This window comes from Canis lupus, chromosome 11, assembly GCF_003254725.2.
Source record: "Canis lupus dingo isolate Sandy chromosome 11, ASM325472v2, whole genome shotgun sequence".
Classification (NCBI taxonomy): Eukaryota; Metazoa; Chordata; class Mammalia; order Carnivora; family Canidae; genus Canis; species Canis lupus.
The window spans coordinates 2,263,827-2,282,279 of NC_064253.1; positions in this window are offsets into that span (position 1 = coordinate 2,263,827).

Genomic DNA, 18,453 nt, shown 5'->3' on the forward strand with positions numbered 1-18,453 from the left:
ATCTGTCACTCACATCTGGCCCTGCCCTTCTTTTCCCAGTGCCCCTGCCTGCGTGGACTCTCACCTCGCTTTGCAGACACTCTCCAGGACATCTTACATCTTGGGGCTTTACTCTGTTCTAGGCGAGATTGTTCCTCTGTTCCCCAGACTTAGGCCTGATCCTTTCAGCCCCCTGCTTATAGCTTTCTCTCACTGCTTCCCATTGCAAGAGGCTTCGTGTTTGCATGCTGTGGTTGCAGGCGGCTCATTTTCTCCTTGATGTGGACTTTGGATTGAATTAGGCGGCACGGCAGAGTGGGTTCAGTGACTTGCCTGTTCCAAAGTGGTATCCAAAGACATGGAACCTCGTGGCTTCATTGGTATGATGAGTTGGCCCATCAGCTGAAAGCCCCTGTATCTCACATGTAGATGTTTACACTTTTGTTGGCATTTTATAATCTTCAGTATCTGGCCATAGCTGGTACTCTGTGGCCAGGAATGGCCCATTGAAGCAAATGGCTCTTCTGAACGATGCAATGTGAAGCAACAACATTCTATAATGTTGTACCTCCTTTTTTTTTTTTTTTTTAACATCAAGACCCACCTAGGACATGATAATATTTGCTGTATAACACAGCATTATGAATGGACAGAGGTAACACTTGGGGAATCTGGCTTCTTCAGACTTTACCAGGTCACCCCGGGGCCAAGGACATCAGTATCTCTGCACAGCTAATAGCCCAAGAGCCTCACTAGTTGAGAAGCTTTGCTCTGCTTTAAGGGGAGTTGAAGTCTGTCTACTTTCCAGTAAAGAATATTACGAATGCTTTTAAATTTCTGCCAAAGAAAAACCAGAACTGAGTAACAAATATCAATGTTTGGCTCCATCTAGTGGTCCAAAGTGGATTTGACAATTTCTGTCCATCCTCATGTAGCCATTGCAGTCTACAAGGCCCTGTGTGATCTGACCCCTGCCAACCTTTCTGATTCCATTTCATTATCATTATCTGTAGATTTCTTCTTCTTTTTTTTTTTTTTTAAGACTTTATTTATTTGAAAGAAATAGTGAGAGAGCACTAGCAGGGGGTGGGGAGAGGGAGAAACAGACTCACCGTTGAGCAGGGAGCCCAATGCGGGGCTTGATCTGGGACTCTGGGATCATGACCTGAACCGAAGGCAGATGTTTCACCGACTGAGCCTCCCAGACACCCCTATCTGTATATTTATTAAGTCCCACATGATTTCTTTCTGTTTCTTAAGCACACCACATTTATTCTTTGCATATGTTTTTCCCTCTTTCCTTGGAATGATTTTCTCCTAATCTTAGCCTGATTGACTCTTTATCAACATCTTTCATACTCAAGCTCAATTCAACTTTCCAGAGACACAGTCCCTAACTGCTCTAAAACACACACACCTCCCAGCCTCCAGGCCCTCTTGGGCACTTGACCCAGTTTTATTTCCTCTAGTGGTACTACTTATCAGTTCCTGACGGGTAAGGAATAAATTACCTTAAAAAATTACCTTAAAAAATTCAATGGGAATGATGGTTTCCTGCCGAATTTTATTTAAGTAGGGTTATCTCCCCTTCCTAGAATGGAGCTCAGAGGGAAACTTGTCCCTCTGGGTCACTGCTATATTCCTGGGGCTCAGAACCACACCCATGTGTTAGTGACTAAACAACAAAAGCTTATTTCATGATCACGCCACACAGCTACCTTCATTGCCAGAGTTTCTCCCCATCCTTTCCTCTTGGACACGGGGCTGGCAGAGGCCCCATCCTGTGGAACTTCTTTGTTATCCCAGCAGCGGGAAGGAGCAGAGGAATAGTGATCTCTGCTCCTAAAGGCTTCCTCATAGAAGTAACCCAGGTTCTTCTGCTCACATTCGGTTGGCCAGAGTGGACACATGGCCAGGCTTCACTTCAAGGGCATGGGGGTATGCAGTCCTACCGTGTGCCACGAGAGGAACCAGACCGTTTACGAGCTCTGATAATTCCAACAGCTTGGTCATCATGAAGTTGATGTGTTGTAATTTCTTTTGGAAATGGATCACAATGGCCTGGTTCTTTGTATATTAAAGAGGCATGAGTCCTGGTCACTTGGCTAACACGTCATTAAGTCCTCAAAGCCTTTGGTGTCCTGTTTGGGGTCAGAGCCACACATGTGCATGTTGGGAGTGAGCCCAGGACTGCATATACAACTTTATGGGACTCCAAGGAGAGAGATGAATAAGAAAGCACAGGGCTGAAGCTTCAAGACCAAGCTTACTTGGGATCGGGGCCCAGAGAGAAAAACCAACCAACCCATCAACCAAGGGGAGTCCCTATTCTCTCTATCTCTTAGGGGTTCTCTGCTTGCTCCACAGACAATAAAGGGAGGGCTTCTCTTAGAACATTTTTTTTCTCCTCTTGGAGCCATTTTTGTTGGTATCCTGGATATAATTCTAGAATCTGTGCTGCCTTTGAACCTGGACCATGAGATATGGGAGAAAAAGACCCCAAGCGACTGACTGCCAGTTTCTTCTCCAATCTGTCCATCACCATTTATTTTTCAGAGTCCTCAGAGAACTGTGGCATGGATTGTGTCTGGAATTTTTGGCTACATTCAGTGGCAGAGATGGAGTGGACTGTGTTCACTCTATCTTCCTTAGGGCCAGAATCTCTAAATACTTTTTTTTTTTTTTAATTTTTTTTTAAATTTTTTATTTATTTATGATAGTCACAGAGAGAGAGAGAGGCAGAGACATAGGCAGAGGGAGAAGCAGGCTCCATGCACCGGGAGCCCGATGTGGGATTCGATCCCGGGTCTCCAGGATCGCGCCCTGGGCCAAAGGCAGGCGCCAAACCGCTGCGCCACCCAGGGATCCCTCTAAATACTTTTTAAGAAGATCTAAGAGATATCTTAAGTTGCATTTAAATTTTTCCTTGTGGGAAGCTTGGCTTAAATCAACCAGTCTGCCATTGCTAGGATCAGAATTTCAGGGTCAGTTTATCAAGTTCTGTAATAAATCCAGTTGGAGTTATAGTGGAATTGCATTAAATTTATAGGTTAATTTGAGGGAGACCTTTATTTATTTATTTATTTATTTATTTATTTATTTATTTATTATTTTTTAAAAATTTAAAAAAAAATTTTAAAAATTTCTATTTATTTATGATAGTCACACAGAGAGAGAGAGAGAGAGAGTGAGAGAGGCAGAGACACAGGCAGAGGGAGAAGCAGGCTCCATGCACCGGGAGCCCGACGTGGGATTCGATCCCGGGTCTCCAGGATTGCGCCCTGGGCCAAAAGCAGGCACCGCCAAACCGCTGCACCACCCAGGGATCCCTGAGGGAGACCTTTAAAGTGCTGCTAAGCTCCTTCTTCGGATGATCTTTTTATTTTTATTTATTTTTATTTTTTTATTTTTTTTTCGGATGATCTTTTATGTTCTTTTAAAAAAGATTTTATTTGGGATCCCTGGGTGGCTTGGCTTTTTGGCACCTGCCTTCGGCCTAGGGCGTGATCCTGGGGTCCCAGGATCGAGTCCCGCATCGGGCTCCCTGCATGGAGCCTGCTTCTCCTTCTGCCTATGTCTCTGCCTCTCTTTCATGAATAAGAAAATAAAATCTAAAAAAAAATTTTTTTAAACTTATTTATTTACTTATTTGAGAACAAGAGAGAATGAGCAGAGGGGGAGGGGCAGAGGGGAAAAGGGGTGGGGCAGAGGGGGAGAGAAGCAGATTCCCTGCAGAGCAGGAATCCTGACTGCAGCAGGATCCCAGGACCCTGAGATCATGACCTGAGCTGAAGGCAGATGCTTAACAGAGTGAGGCACCCAGGCGCCCCTTTTTATGTCCTTTAAAATAGTGTAAGAGTGTTAAAGGTTTCTCCATAGTGGCCTTGTACAAATGGTTAATCTATAAATACTTTTTTGTATAAATAATTTTTATATTTGCATATATATATTTGCCTTTGTGTGTGGTATCTTATTTAAATTAGTTTTGTGGGGCAGCCTGGGTGGCTTAGCGGTTTAGCGCCTGCCTTCAGCCTGGGGCCTGATCCTGGAGACCCAGGATCGAGTCCCACGTCCGGCTCCCTGCATGGAGCCTGCTTTTCCTTCTGCCTGTGTCTCTGCCTCTCTCTCTCTCTCTGTCTCTCATGAATAAATAAATAAAACCTTTAAAAAAAATAAATTAGTTTTGTATTGGTTCATGCTAGTGTAGACCAATGTTAATTAATTTGGATATTTTTATAAGGAATACAGGGTGTGTCTTTAGATTTCACGAATTTACAGCTGAAAAAGGAGATCCACATACTCGCTTTGTTTCAAACATCTGGAAAAGCTTTTGAGTAGATGCATCCATAGTTTGCACACTTGAGGTTCTACTTATATGACATTCTGGAAAAAGCATAACTATGGAAACAGAGAATAGGTCAGTGATTGGCAGGGGTGAGGGGTGGAAGAAAGGTTTTGCTAAAAAGGAGAAGTATGAGGGACAGTTGTGAGGCTAGAGAACTGTTTTCCATGTGATGTTGGTTAGATGGTCCTATGCATTTTAGCAAAACTCACAGAACTGCATACTAAAAGTAGTGAATTATAATTTACTTCATGCAAATAAAAAAGAAACTAAAAAGATTTCATGACTGAATAAGTTTAGGAAGTACTAAATTTAATTAACATTTAAAAGTTTTCCAGAGGCACCTGCGTGGCTCCGTCCCCATCCCCGTTAAGCATCTGCCTTCAGCTCAGGTCATGATCCCAGGGTTCCTGAAATCAAGCGGGGAGCCTGCTTCTCCCTCCCCCTCTGCTCCTCCCCTCCCCTGCTCCTGCTATCTCTTTTTGTCAAATAAATAAAACCTTAAAAAAATTTTCCCCAATAATGGAATTCAGTAGCAGTTGTTCATTTAAACTTAAATTTAATGAAGATGAGCTAAACATAAGAATTTGCTTTCCCAGTTCTATTGACCACATTTCAAGGGCTCAGAGCCACAGGGGGCTAGTGGATACTGTATTAGATGGTGCAGTTCAAGAGAGCAACTTGTATAAGAGAACTAATTGTTGCTTGTAAGTCTGGAAGGATTCCACCTGTAAAATAACCAGGCTAGAGCCAGGCTTTTTTCTTTTTGTCTAGTCTTGGGTGGGAGGAGGTCTTTGACCACCATTTCAATGAAGACAAAATTATTAATCTAGTCAAATTATCTTTCCTTCTTGTGCAATTTTGGTCTTTTAAATTTTGTCTGTGAAAGTATCCATTTTGCCCAGATTTAAAAGTTATTAACATTTTATAATTTTATGAATATCTATCATCTTTACTACTCTTTTCTGTTATCTTTTTATCTGCAAGTCTCTTCATTGTTTCCCTTTCTCGTTTCCTTGGATTTCGTCTGTTCTTCTAGTGTTTGGAGTTGAATGCTTATTTCATTTATTTTTAATACTTCTTGTTTCCAAATAAATACCTGTAGAGTTACACATTTTCTTTCTTTCTTTTTTTTTTTTTAAAGATTTTATTTATTTACTCATGAGAGACACAGAGAGAGGCGGAGACACAGGCAAAGGGAGAAGCAGCCTCCCTGCAGGGAGCCTGATATGGGACTCGATCTCAGGACCCCGGGATCATGCCTTCATCTCAACCACTGAGCCCCCTGATGTCCCTACACATTTTCTTTCAAGTTCCATTAGTTGTATCCCATAAATTTCCACATCTCTCTGGTTCAGTTTTAGACATTTATTAATTTGCCTTCTAGTAAGAATGATTTAGTAATACATTTTTTTTTTTTACTTCCTAACCTTTCTTAGTTTCCTTCTCTCCCTCTGTCTCTCCTCCCTCCTTCTCCTGGTCCTTTCTTATTTTTCTTTTGTGGGACTCTTATTATCTAGGTATTGACACTCCTACTTCCATCCTCTAAATCTCTTTCCATTCCTTTTAATATTTTTCTAACTCACTAACGTTTCTTGATTCCTTCTGGGAGGGGTCCTTCATCTGATATTCCAATTGACCAGTTCTCTCTTCAGTTTTACCTTTCCTATTATTTATACCATCTATTGTGATCTTTCTTTTATTATTATTATTTTATTTTAAATATTTTTACTTATTATTATATTAGTAATTATTATTTGCTATTATTATTTTTAGAGAGGGAGAGAGAGAGAAAGAGACAGGTGGGGGAGAGGCAGAGGGAGAGGGAGAATCTCAAGCAGACTCCATACTCAGCATAGAGCTTGACACGAGGCTCGATCCCATGACCCTGAGATCATGACCTGAACCAAAATCAAGAATTGGACACTTAGGGGCACCTGGGTGGCTCAGTGGTTGAGATCTACCTTTGGCTTGGGTGGTGATCCTGGAGTCCTGGGATCGAGTCCTGCATCAGGCTCTCTGTAGAAAGCCTGCTTCTCCCTCTGCTTATGTCTCTGCCTGTTTCTCTGTGTCACTCATGAATAAATAAATAAAATCTTTAAAAAAAGAGAAAAATGTCGGACACTTAATTGACTGAGCCACCCAGGTGCCCCTCTACTATTATATTTTTGACATTTAAAATTTCCACTTATTTAAAAAATTGTTGTTGTTGTTATTTCCTGTGTGGCTGTCCACTTCAGGCAGGTACTGACATATTGTGCTTTTTCCCTTCTTCATTTCATGGTCCTAGGGAATCCTTTTGAGGCCATGGGTGGGGCTGCAGGAATGACCCCAAAGCAGTAGGGACTGGTACTAGAAGATCTTTTTTTTTTTTTTTTTTTTTTTTTTTATGATAGTCACAGAGAGAGAGAGAGAGAGAGGCAGAGACATAGGCAGAGGGAGAAGCAGGCTCCATGCACCGGCAGCCCGACGTGGGATTCGATCCCGGGTCTCCAGGATCGCGCCCTGGGCCAAAGGCAGGCGCCAAACCGCTGCGCCACACAGGGATCCCCGTACTAGAAGATCTGATCCTGAATTATTTATTTGGGCTTTCTGGACCCGCTCAGGCCCACCTCCTATATCCTATTTCCATGTTATAATGGAAAGCTGGGAATTTCATGATTTGGTGGAGAGGTAGTACCCAGCTTCTCATGCACAGTGTGGTATAGTTAATTCATAAAGCAGGTTATATTTTTATTAGATTTACCACTCACCAGTATTTCTTATATATAAGTATACTTGTATACTTTCTCCTACCTTGAGGTCATTGTTCTGATTTGATTTTCATCTTGATAAGAATGTCCTTAAATAATTCCCTCAGAAAGGGTATATGTATGGTGGATTTTTTGATGAATATGCTGTAAGTGTGATATTCTTTGGTGAGTATCTTGTTCCTCCTTTTTGGAAGGAAGGCTGTAAGTTTTTGGTTTTTTGATCACTGTAGTTTAAAAATTCCACAGGAGGGGATCCCTGGGTGGTGTAGCGGTTCGGCGCCTGCCTTTGGCCCAGGGCACGATCCTGGAGACCCGGGATCGAATCCCACGTCGGGCTCCCGGTGCATGGAGCCTGCTTCTCCCTCTGCCTGTGTCTCTGCCTCTCTCTCTCTCTCTGTGACTATCATAAATAAATAAAAAATTAAAAAAAAATTCCACAGGAAATGCCTATGTTTATGACTTTAAAAATAAAACTCTGTGGGGGGTCCTGGCCGGCTCAGTCAGTAGAGCAAGCAGCTTACTTGGGGTTGTGAGTTCTTGGGGTTGTGAGTTCAAGACCCATGTTGGGTATAGAGATTACTTAAAAAAATAAAATCTTTAAAAAATTAAGAAAAAAAATGAATTCTGCCTGGTACTTAGCTTGACATTTTCAACTGGAAAATTATTATTTTTTCAGATAGGGGAAGTTTTCAAAGTCTTTTTTTTTTTTTAAGATAGGGGAAGTTTTCATGTGTTGTATCTTGTATTATTACTCATCTTTGCTTCTTTCTTTCATCTTGGGGTTAATATTCATTGTTTGTTGTCCATGTTGCTTTTCTTTTCATGAATGGCTACTTTATCTTTTATTGTGTTTGGAGAGTTATTTATTTACATATTTATTTGACAAACATTTGAGGACTGCTTCTGTGCCCAAATATAGGCATCTGGGTTATATCAATGAACAATCAAAGAAACACACCTTCATGGGACTTACATTTTAGTGTGAGGAGACATAATGAATAAAGAAGTAGGTTTTATGACATATATGAAAGTGATAAGTATTAAGGAAGAAAAAGACAAGTAGAATTGGGTTAGAAGGATTGGGAGTGGCAAGATGGGAACTTTCTGTAATTTTAAAAAAGGTATTCAGGGTAGGTTCCTTGGGAAGGTGAGATCTAAAAAAAATAAGCAGAGGGAATGAGATTTTCAGGACCTGGAGGAAGAGTGTTCTAGGGAGAAGCTAGGATAAATGTCCTAAGACAGGAGTGTGCCCTACATGTTGGATGAAGAGCAATGAAGCTGGTATGCCTGGGCCAGAATGGGTGCGGGGATTCTAATGGCTAACACAGTTAGACTCTCTATGGTCTTGCAGCCACAGTAAAGACTTCGGTTTTACTCTACCTAAAATGAGAGGTCATGATAGGATTTTGAGAAAGAATGACTTGATTTGACTTTGGTTGTAAAAGGCTCTCTCTCACTAAGCTGCTAGGAATAGATTGTATAGGTAGATAGTGTATAGAAATAGTTTGTTAAAGTAGGGGCAGGAGCCCTAATTGGAGGTATTGTAGCAATAGGTGAGATCAGGGAGGTAGCAGTGGAGGCTGGTAACTATGGACTATGGTGGTTCGTAGAGTTGCCACCAGCTGAAATGAGAAATTTGTGGAGGTAAAATCAAGAATTCGGTTTTGGATACATTAAGTTTGAGATGTTTCACATCTCAGATGGAGTGTTTAGTAAGCAGGTATATATATTTGAGTCTGGAGTCTAGGAGATAAATTTGGCTGGATCTATAAACCTACGAGTTATTGGCATGCACATCGTATTTAAAGCTGTAATACTGGATGAGGTGGCTGTATTGGTCAGGATAGATTAGGCTTTTCTGCCTTGGTAACAAGTAGCCCCCAAATCCCAGTGGCTGGACACACAGAAGCCTATTGCTCAATCATATGAAGCCCGACGCAGGTCCAGGCTCATTTCCAGGACATTTGTCTTTCACAGAGTGACTCAACGATCAGGCTGCTTTGGTTTTTTGGTCCCGCATGTCAACGTGAGGATTTCTCCAAATAGCTGTGGCAGGAGAAAAGACAGCTGGAGAGTCATGTGTCAGGCTTTGTTGGGAAGTGATCTGTGTCTTCTCACAACTCATTGACAAGAGCCAGTCACATATGGTCTTCCACTTGCTGGGATGAGGTGGGAGGGTCTCTGCATGAGCAGTCACCAAAAAAGCCAGGGGAGCTAGAGGGGAAGAGAAGGTCATGGAGAAGAGGAGAAACCAGCCAAGGAGTCAGAGAAGGAATGTTTAGGTGGGCAGAGGGAGGCCCAGCAGATAGTATGAACCCAAGGAGGAAAATGCTACAAGGAGAAAAGAGTGACCAAGATGATGTATTAGATGGTGACTGAGGACTGGCCATGGGATCAAGGTGGAAATAATCTGTAACCTTGAAAAGGTCAATTTGTCAGAACTGTGTGCAAAAAGCCTGGCTGAAGTAAGTTGAAGAGAGATGGTGGATGGGGAGGAATTAGAGATAAGTATAGACCAGAAATGGGGAAGATACTGGCAGGGGAAGTAAGTACAAGCCAAGGTGTTTTCATTTGTTCTTCTTGGTTGGAAGAGATAACAGCCTTTTTATATGCTGTTGAAGATCTTGTAGAGTGAGAACTGATGAGGTAGGAGAGAGGGGAGCATTGTTGGATTCAAGCCTTGGAAAAGTGAGGAGGGACCCGCTGTGAATCTCAGGTAGTAGGTGGGAGGAGGGGAGGTGGGACAGATTCTGGGGGTGGGAGGGTATGTAGGGAGGAGGAAGCATGGACCAGCCTTCTGCACCCCGGCTGGTGGACAGAAGAGGGAAGCGCAGCGTGGCTCGGGCAGGTTGCATTGTCTCTCGAGGTTCACGGTCAGGTCCATGTGGCTTGTGACTTTTTCCAACCCCCTTCTGCAGGAGAGTTGGATTTTTTTTTATAAAGATTTTATTTATTTATTCATGAGAGACACACAGAGAGAGGCAGAAACACAGGCATAGGGAGAAGCAGGCTCCATGCAGGGAGCCCGACGTGGGACTCGACCCCGGGTCTCCAGGATCACGCCCTGAGCCAAAGGCAGTGCTAAACCGCTAAGCCACTGGGGCTGCCCTGGGAGAGTTGGAGTTAACCCAGTTGGGGCTTTATCACAAGAGTTCAAGGAAGTGAGGGAGGGGGCAGGATTTGGGGTGTGTGCAGCGGATGATGATTGGGAGAATGTTAGCTCTTTTTGACCTTTTGGATCATGAATTATGTTACCAGCAACATATAGTTTATTTTCTACCACCTCTACTGAATTTTATAATCTGGATGTATGTTTGTTATATATAATATATGTATGGGTATGTATGTATAAAATAAATAACTGTAATAAAAATAAATAAAAATAGGATATAAATATAAAATATGCAAAAAACAAAAAATGTGTAAGTAAATGAAAAAGTTAAAATTGTAACAAAAATTTAGAAAGTAATTATAATGAAAATTATTTTATTACTATTATTATTTAAAACTTTATTTATTTGAGAGAGAAAGAGAGAGAGAGAAAGAGCACAAGCCGTGGGGGGCAGAGGGAGAGGGAGAAGCAGACTCCCCACTGAGCAGGGAGCTTGACCTGGAGCTCAGTCCCAGGACTCCAGGATCATGACCTGAGCCTAAGGCAGACACCTAACCAAATGAGTCACCCAGGCACCCCTGCAATGAGAACTCTTAAGGAGAGTCAAGAAGATATTACCAGGAAACAATAAGAAAAAACAAAGATTTTGGAATATATCTAATATATCTAATATATCTGTATCTATATCTACATCTATATCTAATCTGTGTATGTATGTATATGTTTATGCATCCATATCCATCTATAGTGACACATCTATCTTGTTAAAGGTTCTCATACAATTGCTTCTCTCAATGCTACCTTTGTTTTTTCTCTGAAGACCACCTCTCCAAGTGTCTCTGTCCCCCTCCCTCAAGCCACTGGCTCCTTCACACAGTGTGGTCCTGGACCAGTGGCACTGGGACCACCTGGAAGCTTCTTGGAAAAGCAGATTTCCAGGCTCTGCCCTAGACCTCTGGGGTGGGGCCCAGGTATGTGCATATATACTACTTCCCCAGGGATTCTGTTGAGAACATCTGCTTATATTGCCCGTGGCCTTTGCCTTCCTACTCATGTCAAGGAAATGGACCCTTCCAGACTTGCACTGGTTGGGATCTGGGGAGCTGGCATGAGGCATGGAAGTGAGTCCTTCCTTCCTTCAGGGCAGGGGGAAGATGGTGGTGTGCAAGCTGGCCAGCAAGGATCTGGCTCCCTGTTTCTTGGGGGCTCCAGATATACATTTTGGTCATATTGGCATGTGGTCGGTCCCGTACATGTTAATTACTGTTTTAACCTTCACTGTGGTCCCTTTGGGCTTTCTCAGGGCTTTTCCTGGGCTCAGCCAAGGGAAGACACAGAGATCTCAGACCCAGAGAGAACAAAAAGCCAGCAAGTTTCTACATAAGATTTGAGAAATTCACAGCAGAGGCAACATTACTTTGAAAATTGAGGTGTTTTTTATTTGGTTTGACTCTCAAGGAACAAATACTGAAGGACTCTGTCTAAATGTTTTCCTGCATGAAAGAGCAGAGTGGGGCAGAATGGAGGTTGATGCCATTGCTGGGAGGTAAGCCCACTGGCAGGAGAAGCCCCCAGGGCTGGGCAGTGTATATGTTGAGAAGGGCACTTGGCCAGGAGACCAGGCAGGTTAAAAGGTCCCGGGAGCCCAGGGGGTGAGAAGGAGAGCAGCTGTGTGTCCCTGGATCTCTCTCTCTTGAATCTCTGGAGTACTCACAGTGTTTGACAAAGCGTGCAGGGTGCTTCTCCTCCCATCAGGTGGCTGTGGTTGGGGGTGGGCTGGATTTCAGTGGGTGCTGGTGGGTATGGGTGCCAGCCCAGGAGGGGGCTGGGGGCTGGGGACAGGCATTCATCGCCCCAAAGCCCTGGCTCCACCTGAGGAAAAGGGGGAGGACTGAGTGGGATGATTCTGCCTGAAGTGCTGAGTGACCATAGACAGGGCTGTCTTTCTGGGAGGAACTAAATTATGCTTACAGAAATTGGAATCAGAAATTAAAATTGAGGGGCACCTGGGTAGCTCAGCGGCTGGGCATCTGCCTTTGGCTCAGGGAATGATCCCGGAGTCCTAGGATTGAGTCCCACATCGCTCCCTGTAGGGAGCCTGCTTCTCCCTCTGCCTGTGTCTCTGCCTCTGTGTCTCCCATGAATAAATAAATAAAATCTTTAAAAAAATTAAAAACGAGTTATGAAAAAATAGTTACATTTTGTGCACTTGACTTTTGAGATGGAGAATTTGTACTTGTTCTGTTTACACTTGAATGTGAAAGTATCTTGCATGGTGCCGGGCATCTCATTGGTGCCTTGTAGGGGACAGATCATATCTTTCCAAATTTGCAGGGAGCCTAAGCATGTGCACACACACCAAGTATAACTGAGCAGAGAGGATGCCACGGTGATGCTGTCATATTATTTTTCTTCAGAAATTCGTCTGCCTTTTAACACATTTTTTGATCATATGCCATTGATGATTTTTTAATCTTAGAGATAATCCTCAATACAAAGTGATTAAATACCACAGTCGGGTCTGAGTCCTGGGCCTACTACCACTAACTAGTTCTGGAACCTTTAGCGAGGCACTGCACTTCAAAAGTCTTCCTGGTGCTCAACTCACCTGGTCCCACCAACGTACCTAGACAACTTCCAAATCATCCTGAACACCTACAAATTAGACCTGAGATTTAAAGAGAGAACAGCTGGAATGCTACAGAGAGAAGGATTTTCACTTCTAGCAAGGTAGGAAGGCGGAAAAAAATAAAATAAAAAAGAATCAAGTGGGGGAGGGGCACCGCTAAAGCCGGGGAGTGAAAGCCTCTGGGACAGGAAAGCCCAGCCCCGGATAAGTGGGAACTTTAAAAATAATAAAAATCCGCACCGGATTCTTCCTGGATAGAAAAGTGCTTAGCAGGGAAATCAGAATCGTAGGAGGGGCAGTGGAGCCTCCAGTTTTCCGGAGTCACTAACAGAGGAAGTTCCCCCTGGGGAAAGCACACCCAAACTGTGGGTCTCCGTAAAGGGCTGGATTGCCTGCCTTGTGGGGCCTGGGGAGAAGCGGGACGGTCAGGCGGGGGCTCCGGGCGGAGGGGGCTGCGCTCTGCTGCCTTTGGGATCGGTGGCCCCGGGAGCGCGATTCCAGCAGCGCAGGCTCCAGATCCCGGGCGCTGGGAGACACAGCCCAGGATCCTGTGCTTCCCCCGGGACAGGCGGAGGCAGGGAGGGCACAGGACAGCAAGGACCCTCCTGCTGCCACCCGGCGCCCCCAGGCTGTGCTGATCAGCGCCCCGCCCCAGGAGCATCCAGGCCAGTGCGGACTGGGAGACTGTGGTAGTTACTGCAGGAGCTGACTCCAGGGCTGGAGATCTGGCCGCTGTTAGTGTGGTTGTTCCTCCTGGTGTCACCCTGTGCCTGGGAGGGGTGGGGCCACCAGGGAACAGGGGCCTCACAGGATAAACAGTTCCCACTGAGCCCAGCATCCGCAGGGGGCGGGGCAGGTCCCCCAGGTACACACACCTGAGAATCCTCACAGCAGGCCCCACCCCCAGAAGACCAGCTGGAAGGACAGGGGAAGAGCAAGTTCTTGACCAAGCAGCACTGGACTAAAAATTTCCAGTATTTTTCCTCTTTTCCTACCTTAACTACAATATTCTACCACCTCTTCATTTTTGACTTTCATATTTCTACAATTACATGTCTTAGATATATTTTCCACTTCTAGATTCCCTTCAACATACTCAGTTTAATTTGGGGAGATATACGAGATATGTTTTGTGTGTGTGTGTATGTGTGTTTTGTTTTCTCTGCCTCATTTTGTTCTAAAGGTTGGAAGTTAATATTTTCTAAAACATGACCAGCATGCACCCAGAACCAAGTAGAATACTCATTCTGTGAGATTATATTCTCTCTTCATTCCCATTCTGCCCCTCTCTTTACCTCGTTTATGTTTTGATGGTCAATGTTGGGGCTTTCTACAAGTATTCCTGGTTTATATAAATTTGGAACTGAGCATCTTCTAACATACAGAACTTAGTACACTCAGAACCAAGAGGATCACCCTCTAGGACCCCTCAGAATCAACTAGGGTGAAATTTACTTAGGTTGTGGTTAATATTCTTGACTCAGCATGCTCATACAGCCACATATAACATAACACCCAGTGCTCATCCTGTCACGTGCCCCCCTCAGTGCACATCACCCAGTCACCCCACCCCCCAACCCACCTCCCCTTTCACTACCCCTTCTTCATTTCCCAGGGTTAGGAGTCTCTCATGTTTTGTCACCCTCTCTGATTTTTCCCACTCATTTTCTCTCCTTTCCCCTATAATCCCTTTCACTATTTCTTATATTCCCCGTATGAGTGAAACCATATAATGATTGTCCTCCGATTGACTTACTTCACTCAGCATAATACCCTCCAGTTCCACTCACATCGAAGCAAATGGGTATTCATCATTTCTGATGGCTGATTAATATTCCATTGTGTATATAGACCACATCTTTTTTTTTTTTTAGACCACATCTTTATCCATTCATCTGTCGAAGGTATTTGAGGCTTCTTCCATAGTTTGGCTATTGTGGACATTGCTGCTAGAAACATGGGGGTGCAAGGGTCCTGCCGTTTCACTGGATCCATATCTTTGGGGTAAATACCCAGTAGTGCAATTGCTGGGTGGTAGGGCAGTTCCATTTTTAACTCTTTGAGGAACCTCCACACAGTTTTCCAGAGTGGCTGCACCAGTTTGCATTCCCACTAACAGTGCAAGAGGGCTCCCCTTTCTGCACATCCTCTCCCACATTTATTGTTTGGAAGAAACTCAAATATGTGGAGGTTAAAAAGCATCCTACTAAAAGATGAATGGATCAACCAGGAAATTGGAGAAGAATTAAAAAGATTCATGGGAACTAATGAAAATGAAGATACAACCATTCAAAATCTTTGGGATACAGCAAAAGCAGCCCTAAGAGGGAAATATATTGCAATACAAGCATCAAAATATTGGAACCAACTCAAATACAGAAGCTAACCTCGCTCCTAAAGGAATTGGAGAAAGAACAGCAAATAAAACCTACACCAAGCAGAAGAAGAGAGGTAATAAAGATTTGAGCTGAACTCAATGAAATAGAGACCAGAAGAACTGTAGAACAGATCAACAAAAACAAGAGTTGGCTCCTTGAAAGAATTAATAAGATAATAAACCATTAGCCAAACTTATTAAAAAGAAAAGATAAAGGACTCAAATTAATAAAATCATGAACGAAAGAGGAAAGATCACAACCAATACCAAGGACATACAAATGATTTAAGAAATGTATTATGAGCAGCTATACGCCAATAAATTAGGCAATCTAGAAGAAATGGATGCATTTCTGGAAACTACAAATTACCAAAACTGGAACAGGAAGAAATAGAAAACCTGAATGGGCCAATAGCCACAGAGGAAATTGAAGCAGTCATCTAAAACCTCCCAAGACACAAAAGTCCAGGGCCAGATGGATTCCCAGGGGAATTCTATTAAACGTTTAAAAAAGAAACAATATCTATTCTACTAAAGCTGTTACGAAGGATAGAAAGGGACAGAATACTTCCAAACTCATATTATGAGGCCAGCATCACCTTAATTCCAAAACCAGACAAAAACCCCACCAATAAGGAGAATTACAGACCAATATCCCTGATGAACACAGATGCAAAAATTCTCAACAAGATACTAGACAGTAGGATCCAACAATACATTAAGAAGATTATTCACCATGACCAAGTGGGATTTATCCCTGGGATGCAAGGCTGGTTCAACACTCGTAAAACAATCAATGTGGGGGATCCCTGAGTGGCTCAGCGGTATGGCACCTGCCTTTGGTCCAGGGCGCGATCCTGGAGTCTCAGGATCGAGTCCCACGTGAGGCTCCTGGCATGGAGCCTGCTTCTCCTTTCTTTCTCTCTCTCTCTCATAAATAAATAAATAAATAAATAAATAAATAAATAAATAAATCTTTAAAAGAAGAATCAATGTGATAGATCATATCAACAAGAGAAAAAACAAGAACCATATGATCCTCTCAATAGATGCAGAGGAAGCATTTGACAAAATATAGCATCCATTCCTGATCAAAACTCTTCAGAGTGTAGGGATAGAGGGAACATTCCTCAGCATCTGTAAAGCCATCTATGAAAAGCCCACGGCAAATATCATTCTCAATGGGGAAGCACTGGAAGCCTTTCCCCTAAGATCAGGAACACGACAGGGATGTCCACTCTTACCACTGCTATTCAACAGAGTACTAGAAGTCCTAGCCTCAGCAATCAGACAACAAAAAGACATTAAAGGCATTCAAATTGGCAAAGAAGAAGTAAGATGACATGATACTGTACATAGAAAATCCAGAAGACTCCACCCCAAGATTGCTAGAACTCATATAGCAACTCAGCAATGTGGCAGGATACAAAATCAATGCCCAGAAGTCAGTGGCATTTCTATACACTAACAATGAGACTGAAGAAAGAGAAATTAATGAGTCAATCCCATTTACAATTGCACCCAAAAGCATAAGATACCTAGGAATAAGCCTAACCAAAGAGGTAAAGGATCTATACCCTAAAAACTACAGAATTGAGGAAGACACAAAAAGATGGAAAAATATTCCATGCTCATGGATTGGCAGAATTAATGTGGTGAAAATGTCAATGCTACCCAGGGCAATTTACACGTTCAATGCAATCCCAATCAAAATACCATGGACTTTCTTCAGAGAGTTGGAACAAATTATCCTAGGAATTGTGTGGAATCAGAAAAGACTGAATTGCCAGGGGAATATTAAAAAAGAAAACCAGAGCCGGGGGCATCACAATGCCGGATTTCAGGTTACACTACAAAGCTCTGATCATCAACACAGTGTGGTACTGGCAGAAAAACAGACACATAGATCAATGGAACAGAATAGAGAACCCAGAAATGGGACCTCAACTCTATGGTCAACTAATATTCAACAAAGCAAGAAAGACTATCCACTGGAAAAACGACAGTCTCTTCAACAAATGGTGCTGGGAAAATTGGACAGCCATGTGCAGAAGAATGAAACTAGACCATTCTCTTACACCAGACACAAAGATAAACTCAAAATGGATGAAAGATCTAAATGTGAGACAAGAATAGAGGAGAACACAGGCAACACCCTTTTGAACTTGGCCACAGCAACTTCTTGCAAGATTCATCCATGAAGGCAAGAGAAACAAAAGCAAAAATGAACTATTGGGACTTCATCAAGATAAGAAGCTTTTGCACACCAAAGGATACAGTCAACAAAACTAAAAGACAACCTACAGAATGGGAGAAGATATTTGCAAATGACCTATCAGATAAAGGGCTAGTTTCCAAGATCTATAAAGAACTTATTAAACTCAACAGCAAACAAATAAACAATCCAATCATGAAATGAGCAAAAGAAATGAACAGAAATTTCACAGAGGAAGACATAGACATGGCCAACAAGCACGTGAGAAAATGCTCTGCATCACTTGCCATCAGGGAAATACAAATCAAAAGCACAATGAGATACCACCTCACACCAGTGAGAATGGGGAAAATTAACAAGGCAGGAAACCACAAATGTTGGAGAGGATGCGGAGAAAGGGGAACCCTCTTACACTGTTGGTGGGAATGTGAACTGGTGCAGCCCCTCTGGAAACTGTGTGGAGGTTCCTCAAAGAGTCAAAAATGGAACTGCCCTACGACCCAGCAACTGCACTGCTGGGGATTTACCCCAAAGATACGGATCCAGTGAAACAGCAGGACACCTGCACCCCCATGTTTCTAGCAGCAATGTCCACAATAGCCAAACTGTGGAAGGAGCCTCGGTGTCCATCGAAAGATGAAGGATAAAGAAGATGTGGTCTAGGTATACAATGGGATATTCCTCAGCCATTAGAAACGACAAATACCCACCATTTGCTCCGACGTGGATGGAACTGGAGGGTATTATGCTGAGTGAAGTAAGTCAATCGGAGGACAATCATTATATGGTTTCACTCATACAGGGAATATAAGAAATAGTGAAAGGGATAATAGGGGAAAGGAGAGAAAATGAGTGGGAAAAATCAGAGAGGGTGACAAAACATGAGAGACTCCTAACCCTGGGAAATGAAGAAGGGGTAGTGAAAGGGGAGGTGGGTTGGGGGATGGGGTGACTGGGTGATGTGTACTGAGGGGGGCAGGTGACAGGATGAGCACTGGGTGTTATGTTATATGTTGGCAAATCGAACTCTAATAAAAAATATACAA